Genomic DNA, 16,124 nt, shown 5'->3' with positions numbered 1-16,124 from the left:
TCCTTTATGCTTAATGGGTTTAGGTAATTATAAAACATATAATTAAAATCAATTATATGCGCTAACACCTACCTTATATTTTGCTGCCAAGTTCTTTTGGCTGGCACATCAATTTCTGTGGCTTGGCAGAGATAGACTCGCTACTCCACTACTCCACCAGGACTCAGACCACCGCCTTCCCAGGAGAAAAATAAACCCAAAGCTTAGCTCTGGCTGTTTCTGACTCCTTTACGCTAGCAAAGCTGAATTGCACAGACCTTACTTATGCTTCATCATTCTCCTTGATTCTGTACTCATTCCAGCTGTGTTTTTGTTTAAAAATTTAAGGTAATGACTGCAATTAGAAACAGCAGTGTGGGGGCTCAGGGTTTAATAGCGCTTGTTGCTTTTCCAGAGGATCTGCATTCTTTTGCCAGCACTCACACCTGGTAGTTCCTAACCACATGTAACGCCAGTCCTATGAGATCTGTATCACTTTCTCTTGCCCTCCTTTTTTTAAAAGAAAAAGAAAAAAGAAACACCAGCGTGGGCTTACTGTTCTTTCGCATCTAGTTTGTATTAAAAGGCAAGCACAAACAGATCTTTACATTTTGAAATCATATAACTAACCAACAGCATTCTGAATGCAGAGTACAAATATATTTTCTATCTAAAAAAGCCACAAATGCATAGACAAAATTTTAGGTTCAACATGCAGCATACCATATATTAGTATGTGATCAAGAAAGAGCAGAGTGACAGGCTTGGGAAAGAAGCAGGGTTAAAACAGGTTGTGTGAACTGGAAGGTAACAAGTCTACAAATGTGACTCTGGATGGAATAGCGCACGGTGGTTCTAAACAGGTGAACTGCATCGTCCTCGGTGGAACTCATTTGGCTGTTCTAAACTCCAAGAATGATGAATCTTCTTTAATCTCAGCATCTAGAAAGACTGCAGATTTCATGTATGGTTTCCTCTGTTGCCACCTAGTGGTTTCTATGAGTATTGCACGATCTGTAGTGGGTGACTGCAGTACAAATGGAGCATTACAAAGATATGAAGTCTGAAGCATTCCAAACATTGAAACATTTAAAACAGCAACATGAGGGGTTTGAAATGCTCCGTCAGTAAATCTACGCAAATATTTCCAACTTAAAAAAACCACTTTCAGAATTACCACCACCCTGTCCTGGAGTCTCAGGTTCTCTTCTCTCCCTCTCCCTCTCCCTCTCCCTCTCCCACTCTCCCTCCCTCCCTCCCACCTCTCATACACACACACACACACACACACACACACATGAAAGGCCCAGGACAGCACTATAATCTTGTTTCTTTCAGAAGGCCATAGTTATGAAGGGTTAACATGGAGTTCAGAGAAGCACTGTCACTCATTACTCATATGACTTTATGAATGTCAGCCTCTCTGGAACTTTAATTTTCCTGTATATGAGACAGGAAAGGATGATTAAGATGTAAGAGTTGTTGAGTGAACTACTCCTTGGAGCACAGACTTATTTGAAGAGTAGCTCTGCAAAAATCTATATTGAACAAATACCCTTCAAAATTAAACATATGGACAGACACACTTACATGCCACGGGGTTTATATTCAAAGACTCTAGTCCTTGTAATTCATCAGTGTTATTTTGACGGGAAAGACACTTGGAAGATGTGACACGAGTACTTTTAGATGAGGAGATCTAGTCCTGTAGAGTCGCAAGCCATTTCTCCACAGGAGGAATCCGTCAGGGAAAATGTTGGGCTACTCCCAAGGGCTCACAAACTATGTCTGCTCAACACAGATAGGGCAGTAACAATAAACAGACCAAAAGAAAAAAATTCTACCAAGTTCAACTTGGCAAGCCAAGGAATTTATTGGAATTGCTCATAGGATTATAGGTGAGGGGTTACCCACAGGAAGGAGCGACACGAAGAGAAGTGCATCACCCTAAAGCCCTGTCCACATGGGTGACAACTCACACAGCCTACACCCCTGGATCTTTCTGCACCATCTTTACTGCTTATGTAACTTTTGGGTAGGAGAGGTCTTGTGAATCAAGGTAAGTTTAGAGGTTTCCTGGGATTCTTGAATTGCTTAATCTCTGAGTCTTGTGGATCCTGTAATCTGGAGGAAATATTTTGATTTGGTATTGCCAGACAGGAGAAGAAAGAGTCATTACTGAGTGTCCATCATCCCTGACAAACAGTGCCATGAGCTAAAGTATGTGGGCATCCTCTACAAACAGGCAAAGACGTAGACTCTTTCTGAGAGCCGGCAGAAGGAACACAGCCCTGCTGACATCTTTATTTTGACCTACAGAGAACTGTGTCAGACTAGTAAGGATTCTATATAGTTTGTATGAATTACAAGATGACGAATTTGCATTTCTTAAAACCACAGAGTCTATAGAAATTTATTATAGTGGTAACTGTGTGGTATGGTGGTGGCACATACCAACTCATCTCAAGAGTTTAGGAATCCAAGACCTCTTCAAGGGTGTGTCTAGTACAAGATTGTATCTTCCCTTGACTGTCCAGTTTAGGCAAAACTGTTGCTCTTTCAACTATCATCTTTCTACCTATCAATTATCTATCTTTCTGTCAATCATTTATCCATTATTTATCTCTATAATAGTTTGTATATAAATAAAATACAATGCAGTCCAACTTTAAGGGGACAAGAATTGCAAAAGTAAGAGCTCATATTAACTTTATTGGATCCATAGATACTTCTTCTCTTTCCATCTCTCTGTCTCTTTTCAGACTAGGACTCACTGTATAGCTCAGACTTATACTGAATTAATGATTCTCCTGCCTCATCTGACTCAGTACTGGCATTGTGGAAATATATCACTCTGGACCTGTAGGCTTCATTTTAAGGCTACAAATATAATTTAAAAGGTAGTTAGCATTAACAGAACTGTATATTATAAACCCAATTTCATCATATATGATTCTTTTTTATTCCCTTTGGTTTTTTGAGACACAGTTTCCTCTGTGTAGCCTTCTCCTTCTATAACTCACTCTGTAGCTCAGGCTGATCTCAAACTCAGAGAGATCCACCTGCCTCTGCCTCCCACCTGCTGGGATTAAAGGCATGCACCACCACCACCAGCAAAACATATATATAATTTGTTGTTGGTTTTGTTTTGTTTTTTTGAGTCAGGGTTTCACTGTGTAACCCTTGGCTGTCATTTTTCAAGGATTCTCAAGAATCTCAATTTCTATGGGACTTTATGGAGCATATAAGTTTCATTACATCAAGTGGGCTTGTTATTGGAAAGACTGCGCTGTCATTCTTTTATTTGAAGTCACTTAAGAAACAAGCGTATTTATTTAGGAAAGTAACTGAAATTCCTCGAGAAGAGTTTTTTCCCCCTTGAAGATAAAGCCCAAAGCATCGTTCTTCTGTCCCCCAAAGCAAAAAGCAGGTCATTACAGACAAAACAAGCGGTAACGATTATTACAGAATTCTGTCCTTTTTGCCATCAGAGAACCTAGCCTTTGAGCTTTCTCTGAAGCATCCTGGATACCAGGGTGGGGCATGCGAATGAAGCTGCATTGCACAGCAGCTTTACGCCCCCGCGTGGCTGGCCATTGATTCCTGAGTGCTCCTCTCCTATGCGCCAACTGCCGCCTGTGTCTCCAGGTGGCAGAGTGGCCAGGCCCTACATTAGCTGCACCCCGGGCACACAGGGTAGGCTGCCCCAGACGCCAGCAGTCTGAGATTGGACTTTGAGCCCTTCCTGTCGGATCTCTGTCTTTTCTGATCGCAGTTCAATTTTGGACGTTCTGGGGGGTGGATCAAGGACTTCCCCCACACTGGGATGAAACCTAGGCGACAGTTGCCAGCAAGTCTGTCTCACATCCTCTCACCTGGCCTCCTGTGCTAGGTGCCTGCAACCAGTGTCAAAAGAGACCCTGTTCCAGGAATACAGTGAGCATGGGTTGAGGAAAGTGTTTGGAAGATGTGTAGTAAATCTAGCCAATTTAGAAAATAGACAGCCGCTGCATAAGATTTCCTGCACATTTTGGTTAAGATTTTTTATTTGCTGCCGTCAAGAAAGCACATTCTAGCCCGGCCTGGTGGCACTTGCCTTTAATCCAAGCTCTTGGGAGGCAGGGGCAGGGGCAGGGGCAGGGGCATCTCTGAGTTCGAGGCCAGCCTGGTCTACAGAGCCAGTTTCAGGACAGCCAGGACTGCACAGAAAAACTCTGTCTCAGAAAAACAAAAGAGAGCAACAACAAAATAGAAAAAATAATAATGAAAAAGGAAGAAAAGAAAAAAAGACCACATTTTAGAGCTCGAGTGATGGCAGTTGCAGCTAAGTCTGATGACCAGAGTTGAATTCCTTGAACCCACAGTGAAAGAACCAAATCTCTGCCTGCAGCAGATCACTTTTAAAAAGATAAAATCTCCAACCTTTATAATCCACCTCCCCCCTCTATCTATCATGGCTCCCACCCCCCATCTGGGCTGGGAAGAATTCCTCAAGGGTTAGAGAGCTCAAATAGCTTGCATGTAAATCAGTGTAAACACACTTTGTAGAACCAACTGATACATGAAGGAGCTTATACTACATACAAACTAAATCACACCCTTGGGTGGGTCTGTAAATAATGGATGCTGGAACAGGGAGAAAGATTTACTTCTGTGATGAGGTCACTTACTAAGGAGTTTATGCTCCTGGAAAGAATATCACATCCAGGACCCTATACGTGACCCTAAGGAAACTCATTAGGATTGGTCTGTCTGCCAGTATGTCTCTCCCTCTCTCCTTACTTCCACTGAAAACACAGGGCATGAAAATAGGAGGGTGCTGATTGGGAAGAGGATAGGACTGGGCCGAAGTAGAGGGACGAGAGAATAATGAGGGTTGAATAGGTTCAAATCCACTATACACATGTATGAAAATATCACAAGGAACCTAGTTTATGTATATTTAACATATACTAACAAAACAGTCAAATGATTATGTTTTTAAATTATGATTTAGGATATTGTTATTATTATTTGTTCTTGTTATTATGAGAAGTAAGTTCTCTTCATGTAGCTCAGACTAGCTTCAAACTCATAGGGCTGCCTAAGTCTTCCATTGCTGAGATGACAGGTTTAAACCACACTGAAAAGTTTGGGATAGTTCTGTTGTTGCCACTTACATTATAAAGACTGTTGGGACTTTGTTAAAGATTATAGTCAGAAAACAAACAAACAAACAGACAGACAGGCAAACAAACAAACAAAATTCCCTCAAAGCTACTGCAGCCAGGTGTGGTCATGCATGCCTTTAATCCCAGCACTCAGGAAGAGGAGGCAGAAAGGAGGACCTCTGGGAGTTTGAGGTGGCCTTGGTCAGCAAAAGCTGACATGGTGGTGTACAAAATTACAAATGACCATCTGACATTAAAGAACAGGAAAAGGTAGCCGTTAAGCCTGAACTCGAAAAGATAGAACATAGACAACATTCTCTGTGTGTGTGTGTGTGTGTGTGTGTGTATGTGTGTGTGTGCGTGTGTATGTGTGCGTTGTGTGTGTGGTATGCATGCATATGTATGCATGTTCAAATGTGAGTGCACATATGGGTATGGAAGCATGTGTATGCTTGCATATGACATGTCTCTCCCTCTCTCCTTACCTCCATGATAGCATGCTGACATCATTTATCCTCCCTGATTGCTCTACACTGTACTGTGACAGGATTCCTCATTGAAACCAGAACTTACAGATTCCAGTTTGCCAGCTTACCTGGGGATCCTACATCTCTGCTTCACAAGTGCTGGGGTTATAGGTAGCTGTCACACTTGGTTGGCTATCATATGGGCATTGGGAATCTAAACCACAGTCCTTATCTACCTTCTTATTTATTCTAAATCTTTTTTAAATAAGTCTACTACATCTTAGATGAAATCCTTTTTTAAAAGGATTTATTATTGTGTGTGTGTGTGTGTGTGTGTGTGTGTGTACATGTACTTTATATGTGGATATCATGTGCCTCTGGGTACTCATGGAGGCCATAAGAAGGCATCAGATCTCATGGAGTTGGAGTTATAGGAAGTTGTGCACAGGCTGATGGGGATGCTGAGAGCTGAACTCAAGACTTCTGGAAGTGCAGCAAGTGTTATTAACTGTGGAGTCATCAATCTCTCCAGCCTCGATCTGGAAAGATCATCCATCTCTCCAGCTCACGAAATTTACAAACACATTTTAATGCAATGATTTGCTGAGAAAGACAGCCAGCCATGCTCCTTACTGCACAATATACTAATTAATTCTGCAAAGGAGTTTATTTTAAGGAGCCAAGAATAGAGACAGAAGACTTAAGCTTCAAGTCTTTCTCCTCATGGACAAAATTTGAATACATTTACAAGATAAAGATGCAGGCTTCGGGACAGGGAGTGATACTTTCCATATAAACCATCAGTTTCAAGGCTCTTGAAGGAGTGCTAGTGAAGAAAATGATGGTGTTAGTAAGATTCAGTGGTAGGCTTGATTATAAAAAAATTCACCAATTTGACCCTTGCTCAGGCCTGACTAAAGGGTTAGCTGTTTTAACCAAATGGCCTCTGTGTTCCTGAAATGCAACTCAGGAACTTTTCCCACAACACACAAGTCAGAAAACACCACCAACAGTGAATCTGAGGGAGGTTGTAACATATACAGCTTTGAGCCCTTCCAAATGGTTTTATGTTTGGTTTTTAAAGCCAACTACAATCAAATTAACTAGCATGTTAAGCTGGAGGGTCTGTTTCTCCAGCCCTTTGACACCTCCAGCTGGAGCTTGTGTACCTCAGCACAGCCCTGAGTGGCTCCTCCTCTTTCCTTACAGGAAGGATGACTTAATTTTGTTTGCACTTTAACTCTTGTTCTGTGCATTTGATGCTATTTGCATTTTGTTTCACTAACTCTGTCCTTTTTTGCTCCTTTGTTTTTTCTTGAGGGAGAGGAAGAGAAAATGTTGTTCCTACCAGGCAAGAGTAAGACCACCACTACCACAAAATTTGAGCCAAATTTGAAGCAAGCTTTATTAAGTACTTGCCAGGATGATGGTCACTGGCCAGGTCCATACCAGACATTTGCCAGAAAATGGCACCAAATATGAGTCAGAAGCTTTAAAAGGTAAAACCCAGAAGGTACTTCCCACCTTTGTTCAATTGGGGGCAAGCATACATCCTGACACACTTCTGCCTATGGTACCTTACTGCCATCTGTGATCAAACACATTCTATGCAGCTGGAGCAACCAACCTTGTTTACAGAAGTGAAAACACATAGCTTGTTATTCTGCATAAGTGGACCCGTGTTCCAAGAAGTTATCTGTTCTTATCACTTCTTGTTTTTACACAACCATGCTGGAAGTGCAGTTCCCTCAGAGCTTTTGTTGCCTTGATCTGACAGGTCCTCATCAGGTATATGGTTTAAAAAATGAAGTAGTGAGCAGGAGATGGTGGTGAGCTAGACCAAGCTGGGTAGGCACATCCACCTGTCTGCTTGATGCCATCACACAGTGCCAGTGAATGGAAGACACCCAGAGGCCAGCCCACTGTCATGGGGCACTCACTGGTGGGCTATAGACACCCAGAGGCCCATCCACTGCATGACCTGCCTTCATTAGGAGCTACTATGATGTGCAAGTGTGTAGAGACCAGATGGGAGAGAAAGAGAAATTTCTTTGAGAAGTGCAACTGAAGATGCAAGGGTGGAGAGGAATAGTCTGATATGAGCAGCCTGAGCTGCCACCTAAGGCCATGGTGAAGTGTCAGCTGCCACTGAGAGCCATGTGTGGGTCCATGGCCATGTAGCAGTAGGGGTCTGTGCTAATATTTGTAGCTCATATTACTACTAACTAACATGCTGATGTCCCTAGCTGGGTTGGTGCTTGGGACAATGTTGATGTCCAAGGGCTGGGCAGAGTTGTCCCCACCCCTCTTTGGATGCAGCACTCCAGAGACCTGGCCCCACTCCTCACCTACTGCAGCACTTAGGAGAGCAGGCCCTGCACCTCCCTAGGCAGAACAGATGAGCTGGCCCTGGCAGCAGAGGTTCAGGTAAGCCAGCCTGAGGGTGTGGGTGAAAGTGACCTGGCCCAGCCACTTACCTGCTGTGAGGTGGCAGAAGCAGGAGGGTGAGGTCTTCCCTTTCCTTGACACCTGTGGCAGTCAGGAGAGCTAGCCATGGGGTTATGAGTGGGAGAAATGGCCCTGCCCCTCACTAACTGCAACACTAGGGAGAACTGGCCCTGCCCCTTGCTGGCTCCTGCATTGAAACACTAGGGAGAGCTGGCCTTGCCCCTTGCTGGCTCCTGCATTGCATGAGCTAGCTAGGGCAGTGCTGGAGAGCTTAACCTAGTAGTGTAGGTGAGGAAGAGCTGGCAGGCTAACCAATTCAGCTACCATTCAGGCCCAGATCCAGGGCTTTGAGTTGGCTTATTCCAAGATCCACATTATCTACAAACTGCTGGAATATGTGAAAGGACCAGTCCTGCAGATCCAAAGCTGCACAAGTCCCAGTAAAGAGTATCCAGTATTGATGGTGTAGCTGAAGCCAGAGGCCACAAACCAGACCAATGACTCATTGCAATCAACATATGAAAGTAAGGATATGTGACTCAACATGACAACTAGAGCTACTAAGAGATGTTTTTTTTTTTTTTTAATTTTTTTTTTATCTTGTTTTGCAGGGACAAAGGGAGGTTGCAAGGGCAGAGGGTGGATACAAAGTGATGGTAAGTGAGTGGGATTAGGGTGCATGATGTCAAACTCACAAACAATCAAATGCGTAGTGAAAATTGTTAAAATCCTGATCCAGTATTTCTACCCGGCCATGTTCATTGGGTTCTGAGATGAAAAACACAGTCACAACTTTTATATTTACAATAAGCCTTAAATAGCACAATATCTGGGCAGTGGCCTACCGTCCATGCTGTTAGAATTAATTTATTTTTCCTCAAGTTATTATTTATTATTTACTATGTTCAATCTGGGCTGCTCTTAACTCCAAATGGGCAGCCCTCGGGGCCATGCTCTCTTGACCCTTAACCCAGGTTGGTTCTCCTTCCTCCTCTCTTGCACATTCCCCTCAAGTGGTCCTCCTCTTCTCCCAAGACTGTGAAAACTTAAACCCCACCTATATCTCTTCTAACCAGCTATGGACTTTTGGCATCTTTATTTTTTGTTGTTGTTTTTTGTTTTGTTTTGTTTTTAAAAAGTTATTACTTTATTTCATTGCCGTTATAGTTGAATTTTTAACAATGTTTTATTAGATATTTTCATCATTTACATTTCAAATGCTATCCTGAAAGTCCATATACCCTCCCCCTGCCCTGCTCCCCAACCCACCCACTCCCACATCCTGGACCTGGCATTCCCCTGTACGGGGGCATATAAAGTTTGCAAGACCAAGGGGCCCCTCTTCCCAGTGATGGCTGACTAGGTCATCTTCTGCTACATATTGCAGCTAGAGACACAAGCTCCGGGGGTACTGACTAGTTCATATTGTTGTTCCTCCGTTCCTCCTATCGGGTTGCAGACCCCTTAACTCCTTGGGTACTTTCTCTAACTCCTCCATTGGGGGCCCTGTTCCATCCAATAGATGATTGTGAGCATCCACTTCTGTATTTTCCAGGCACTTGGCATAGCCTAACAAGAGACAGCTATATCAGGGTCCTTTCAGCAAAATCTTGATGGCATATGCAATAGTGTCTGCTTTTGGTGGCTGATTATAGGATGGATTCCTGAGTGGGGCAGTCTCTGGATGGTCCATCCTCTGTCTCTGCTCCAAACTTTGTCTCTGTAACTCCTTCCATGGGTATTTTGTTCCCCATTCTAAGGAGGAATGAAGTATTCACACTTTGGTCTTCCTTCTTCTTGATTTTCATGTGTTTTTCAAATTGTATCTTGGGTATTCTAAGTTTCTGGGCTAATATCCACTTATATCAGTGAGTGCATATCATGTGAGTTCTATTGTGATTCAGTTAACTCACTCAGAATGATATCCTCCAGATCCATCCATTTGCCTAAGAATTTCATAAATTCATTGTTTTTGATAGCTGAGTAGTACTCCCTTGTGTAAATGTACCATAATTTCTGTATCCATTCCTCTGTTGAGGGGCATCTGGGTTCTTTCCAGCTTCTGACTATTTTAAATAAGGCTGCTATGAACATAGTGGAGCATGTGTTCTTATTACCAGTTGGAACATCTTCTGGATATATGCCCAGGAGAGGTATTGCTGGATCCTCCAGAGGTACTATGTCCAATTTTCTGAGGAACCACCAGAATGATTTCCAGACTGGTTGAACCAGCTTGCAATCCAACCAACAATGGAGGAGTGTTGCTCTTTCTCCACACCCTTGCCAATACCTGCTGTCACCTGAGTTTTTGATCTTAGCCATTCTGACTGGTGTGAGGTGGAATCTCAGGGTTGTTTTGTTTTCAATTTCCCTGATGATTAAGGATGTTAAACATTTTTTTCAGGTGCTTCTCAGCCATTCGGTATTCCTGAGTTGAGAATTCTTTGTTTACCTCTGTACCAGATTTTTAATGGGGTTATTTGAATTTCTGGAGTCCAGCTTCTTGAGTTCTTTGCATATATTGGATATTAGTCCCTGTAGTCTCCCCTCCCCCAGCCTGGAACCTGCTTGCTCAAGGGTGGAGTTTCCTGCTCATTCGTTCTGCCACACCCACTGCTGGACCATGCCGCTTTGCTGTTTGGAGCCACACACGTGCTCACCCTGCTACTGGACCCCGAGATTAATTGGCGGGAATCGGGTCCCCTCCCCCTTCCTTTATAACTGAGTGTCTGAACAAGTAAAATTGAGCTTTGATCAGAGTGACCATTGACTTGGCTCCGTTTCTTCTTTCGCCCAGTCTAGTTCCTCTCTTTCAGCTCGAGTTGCCATCTCAGTTGAACCGTTCGTTGCGAGCTGCTGGCCGGCCGCAACAAATCCCCTATCTGATTTAGGATTGGTAAAAAATCCTTTCCCAATCTGTTGATGACCTTTTTGTCTTATTGACAGTGTCTTTTGCCTTACAGAAGTTTTTGCAATTTTATTAAGTCCCATTTGTCGATTCTCGATCTTATAGCACAAGCCATTGCTGTTCTGTTCAGGAATTTTTCCCTGTTCCCATATCTTCAAGGCTTTTCCCCACTTTCTTCTCTATAAGTTTCAGTGTCTCTGGTTTTATGTGGAGTTCCTTGATCCCCTTAGGCTTGAGCTTTGAACAAGGAGATAAGAATGGATCAATTCGAATTCTTCTACATGATAACCACCAGTTGTGCCAGCACCATTTGTTGAAAATGCTTTCTTTTTTCCACTGGATGGTTTTAGCTCCCTTGTCAAAGATCAAGTGACCATAGGTGTGTGGGTTCATTTCTGGGTCTTCAATTCTATTCCATTGATCTACCTATCTGTTGCTGGACCAGTACCATGCAGTTTTTATCACAATTGCTCTGTAGTACAGCTTGAGGTCAGGCATGGTGATTCCACCATTCTTTTTTTGTTGAGAATAGTTTTTGCTATCCTAGGTTTTTTTTTTTTTTTTTTTTTATTCAAGATGAATTTGCAAATTGCCCTTTCTAACTCAGTGAAAACTTGAGTTGGAATTTTAATGGGGATTGCATTGAATCTGTAGATTGCTTTTGGCAAGATAGCCATTTTGACTATATTAATCCTGCTAATCCATGAGTATGGGAGATCTTTTCATCTTCTGAGATCTTCTTTAATTTCTTTCTTCAGAGACTTGAAGTTTTTATCATACAGATCTTTCACTTTTTAGTTAGAGTCACACCAAGATATTTTATATTATTTGTGACTCTTGAGAAGGGTGTTGTTTCCCTAATTTCTTTCTCAGCCTGTTTATCCTTTGTGTATAGAAAGGCCACTGATTTGTTTGAGTTAATTTTATATCCAGCTACTGCACTGAAGCTGTTTATAGGGTTTAGGAGTCCTTTGGTGGAATTTTTAGGGTCACTTATATATATCATATCATCTGCAAAAAGTGATATTTTGACTTCTTCCTTTCCAATTGTATCCCCCTTGATCTTCTTTTGTTTTCTAATTGCTCTGCCTAGGACTTCAAGTACTATATTGAATAGGTAGGGAGAAAGTGGGCAGCCTTGTCTAGTTCCTGGTTTTATTGGGATTGCTTCAAGTTTTTCTCCATTTAGTTTGACGTCGGTTACTGGGTTTGCTGTATATTGCTTTTATTATGTTTAGGTATGTGCCTTGAATTCCTGATCTTTCCAAGACTTTTATCATGAAGGGATGTTGGATTTTGTCAAATGCTTTCTCAGCATCTAACAAGATGATCATATGGTTTTTGTCTTTGAGTTTGTTTATATAGTGAATTACGTTGATAGATTTCCATATATTGAACCATCCCTGCATCCCTAGGATGAAGCTGACTTGGTCATGATGGGTGATCATTTTGATGTGTGCTTGGATTCAGCTTGTGAGGATTTTATTGAGTATTTTTGCATTGATATTCATAATGGAAATTGGTTTGAAGTTCTCTTTCTTTGTTGGATCTTTGTGTGGTTTAGGTATCAGAGTAATTGTAGCTTCATAGGATGAATTGGGTAGAGTACGTTCTGTTTCTATTTTGTGGAACAGTTTGAGGAGAATTCGAATTAGGTCTTCTTTGAAGGTCTGATAGAACTCTGCACTAAACCCATCTGGTCCTGGGCTTTTTTTGGTTGAGAGACTATTAATGACTGCTTCTATTTCTTTATGGGAAATGGGACTGTTTAGATCTTTAATCTGATCCTGATTTAACTTTGGTACCCAGCATCTGTCTAGGAAATTGTCTATTTCATCCAGGTTTTCCAGTTTTGATGAGTATAACCTTTTATAGTATGCTCTTATGATGTTTTAGGTTTCCTCAGGTTCTGTTGTTGTCTCCTTTTTCATTTCTGACTTTAATTAGGATACTGTCCTTGTGCCCTCTAGTTAGTCTGGCCCTGTAAGGTGAAAATCTTCATTCTCATCTACTCCTATTATCCTTAGTTTTGGTCTTCTCATTGTGCCCTGGATTTCCTGGATGTTTTGAGTTAGGATCTTTTTTGCATTTTGCATTTTCTTTGATTGTTGTGCCCATGTTCTCTATGGAATCTTCTGCACCTGAGATTCTCTCCTCCATCCCTTGTATTCTGTTGCTGATGCTCGTATCTATGGTTCCAGATTTCTTTCCTAGGGTTTCTATCTCCAGAGCTGTCTCCCCTTGGGTTTTCTTTATTGTTTCTACTTCCATTTTTAGATCCTGGATGGTTTTTTTCAATTCCATCACCTGTTTTTTTGTGTTTTCCTGTAATTCTGTAAGGAATTTTTGTGCTTCCTCTTTAAGGCCTTCTACCTGTTTAGCCATGTTCTCCTGTATTTAACTGAGTTATTAATTTCCTTCTTAAAATCCTCTATCAGCATTATGAGATATGATCTTAAATCTGAATTTTACTTTTCAGGTGTGTTGGGGTATCCAGGACTCCCTGTGTTGGGAGTGCTGGGTTCTGATGATGCTGAGTGGTCTTGGTTTCTGCTAGTAAGATTCTTATGTTTGCCTTTTGCCATCTGGTAATCTCTGGCATTAGTTGTTATAGCTGTCTCTGGCTGGAGCTTGTTCTTCCTGTGATTCTGTTAGCTTCTGTCAGCACTCCTGGGAGTCCAACTCTCTTCTGAGTCTAAGTGGTCAGAGCCCTCCCTGGAGGCCAACTCTCCTCTGGCAGGGAATGTGAGCAGAGGTCTGGAGCTCAGCTCTGCCTCCTGGCTGAAGATGAAGGCCCTTAAGGGACCCTGTCCCAGAAGCTATGTTGCTTCTGCAGCCTGAGTGCTCTCCTGAGCAGACTGGTCACTGAGGGACCTGGGATACAAGATGGTGCTCTTACCTGCTCCCGCTGTCAGAGCCCTCCCTGGAGTGTTGTCATCTTTATTAACTAATCAAAATTAACTTGGGGGCAAGGCAATAGGGCCTACATGCAGACTCCAGGTCTTGGGGGCTCAAAACTTAGCATTACAATAAATAGTAAAAGACAAAACCTGAACTAGAAAGTTAAAATTAAAATAAAACAGCATTTGCCTCTGTTCAGGGAAGCAGGTAGACTAGCTACAGATGTTCACCTTACCCTCCTCTCCTCCGATTCTAATCCCCAAGTCTCCTCTACAGTTCTGTAGCAGACTACCTGCTTGGCTTCTCCTCGACTCTGCCCCAATTCTTAGGGGAGTAAAGTGATATTGTAAACCAAATGGACTTAACATATTTGCACAAACAATTATCTTTTTTTCCACACCCCAGAGAACTTCTTCAAAATTTGACCACATTCTTGGTCACAAAGCAAGTCTTAGACAGATACAAGGAAACTGAACTAACACCTTGAATCCTATCTGACCAGCACAGATTAAAAACTGGATAACAATAACAAAGACCACAGAACGCTTAAAAACTTATGGAAACTGAACAACACACTCCTGAATGAAAATGAACACACAACATACCCATGCTTCTGGACACAAGGAGAGTGGTTCTAAGATCCAAGTCCACAGCACTAAGTGTCTACATAAAAAACTGGAGAGTTCTCACACTAACAACTTACCAGGACACAGTTTTTAAAATTTTATCTTATTTATAAGCATGTTTTTTTTTAAAAAAAAACCCACACATCATTTGCCTATATTTTATGGCATATACTTTAGTGTTTATTGGATCCCTCAGTGTGGAAATTAGTGATGTCCCTGCATTTGTATCTGTTTCTTGTGCCTTTTCTTGGGATCCTTTTTTCCCCATTGTCCTATTCTGATGTGTTAGTTTGGGGTGTATTTTTATATTAAAGCTCATTATATTATATCATGTTATATCTCATTATATTATATAATATTACACCTTGTTATATTTCCTTGGAAACCTGTTTGTTGTCTAATGGGAGACAGAAATCTGTATGGGAGGGGGGATAATCTGGGAGTAGGGTGGGAACTGCAATCAGGATATATTGTTAAGGGAAAAAAACTCCATTCTCAATAAAACGGAAAAAAGTAGGTTTTGTCTGTTAGGTGATAAACATGGCCACCCATAAAAAACACTATTCTTTTGCCCATTGTACCTTGAGTCAGAGAAGGTAAGTAACTTGAAAGTCTGGTTACATACCAACTCCAACATAAGCAAGGTATTGATGAATCACAGTACCTTATATCTAGAAATCTGAAAATAACTCAAAGCTCTCTGGTTCTAGACAGGGAAGCTAAGAGCCCGAGAGGCTGTATCATATCCAAATTCATATGGTAAGGACTTGAAAAGGCCCATATGATGCTACAGCTAGTGCCTTGCAGAAGTCAATGTTAAGGTTTCTGGGGAAGGACTCTTCCTCTTGGGCTGTGGATATGAGTCCTTAGGCAGCTGTGTCTGAGGTAGCCCATGTTCTCTTTACTAACATAGCCTGATTTAGCTCTCTGTTGACCTTGGCCACTTACTCTCTGCAAATAGTATATATGATACTGTCCTTCCTAATGAACTAGGATTGAGATAAATCCTCAGCTTATGCAGTACCTCCAGATCCCACCATTGTTTTTGTCTTCTTTATTTCTCATTGCCAGTCCTGTCACTCAACACCTCACCTCACCTGTCACCATTCCAGATCCTCATTCCTGATGCTTTTGGTCGATATTGTATTTTTAAGAATTATTAAATAAAACTAACATTGTATTTTTTTAGTTTGCTACATACCTTAATACACACAACTTCATGGACTTTTTGCAATCTTACAAGCTTACGTAGCTTGTGAATGACTAAACACAGGGCCCTCAATTCTGGCCCCTGTATCATGATGACCATTTTCATTACATTGTTTGATGTCTGTCAGAGCCTGAAACAGACCCATTCCTAACATTATTAACTACAGCTTAAAACAAAACACTAAAGGGATAATTTTCCCTTTGAGAATTTTCTACACTTCCAGACACTTCCTGTCTTACAAGAGCTCCTGTTACTGCAGAAGGAAATAGAGATCAACTGAAAATGCTTAATAATCCGTATTCATGTATGATAAAGTCTGAGCTGCCCTGAAACTCTCTCAAGGCATGATCTTCAGGATTGAAAACAATACTCAAGGACTTGGGATAGAACCCAGTTGTAGAGCAGTTGTCTAGTCTGTGTAAATCCCTGAGTTTG

This window comes from Mus caroli, unplaced genomic scaffold (genome assembly GCF_978045245.1).
Source record: "Mus caroli unplaced genomic scaffold, Mus_caroli_1 scaffold_9, whole genome shotgun sequence".
NCBI classification, from domain to species: Eukaryota; Metazoa; Chordata; class Mammalia; order Rodentia; family Muridae; genus Mus; species Mus caroli.
This window is presented reverse-complemented; position numbering follows the sequence as displayed.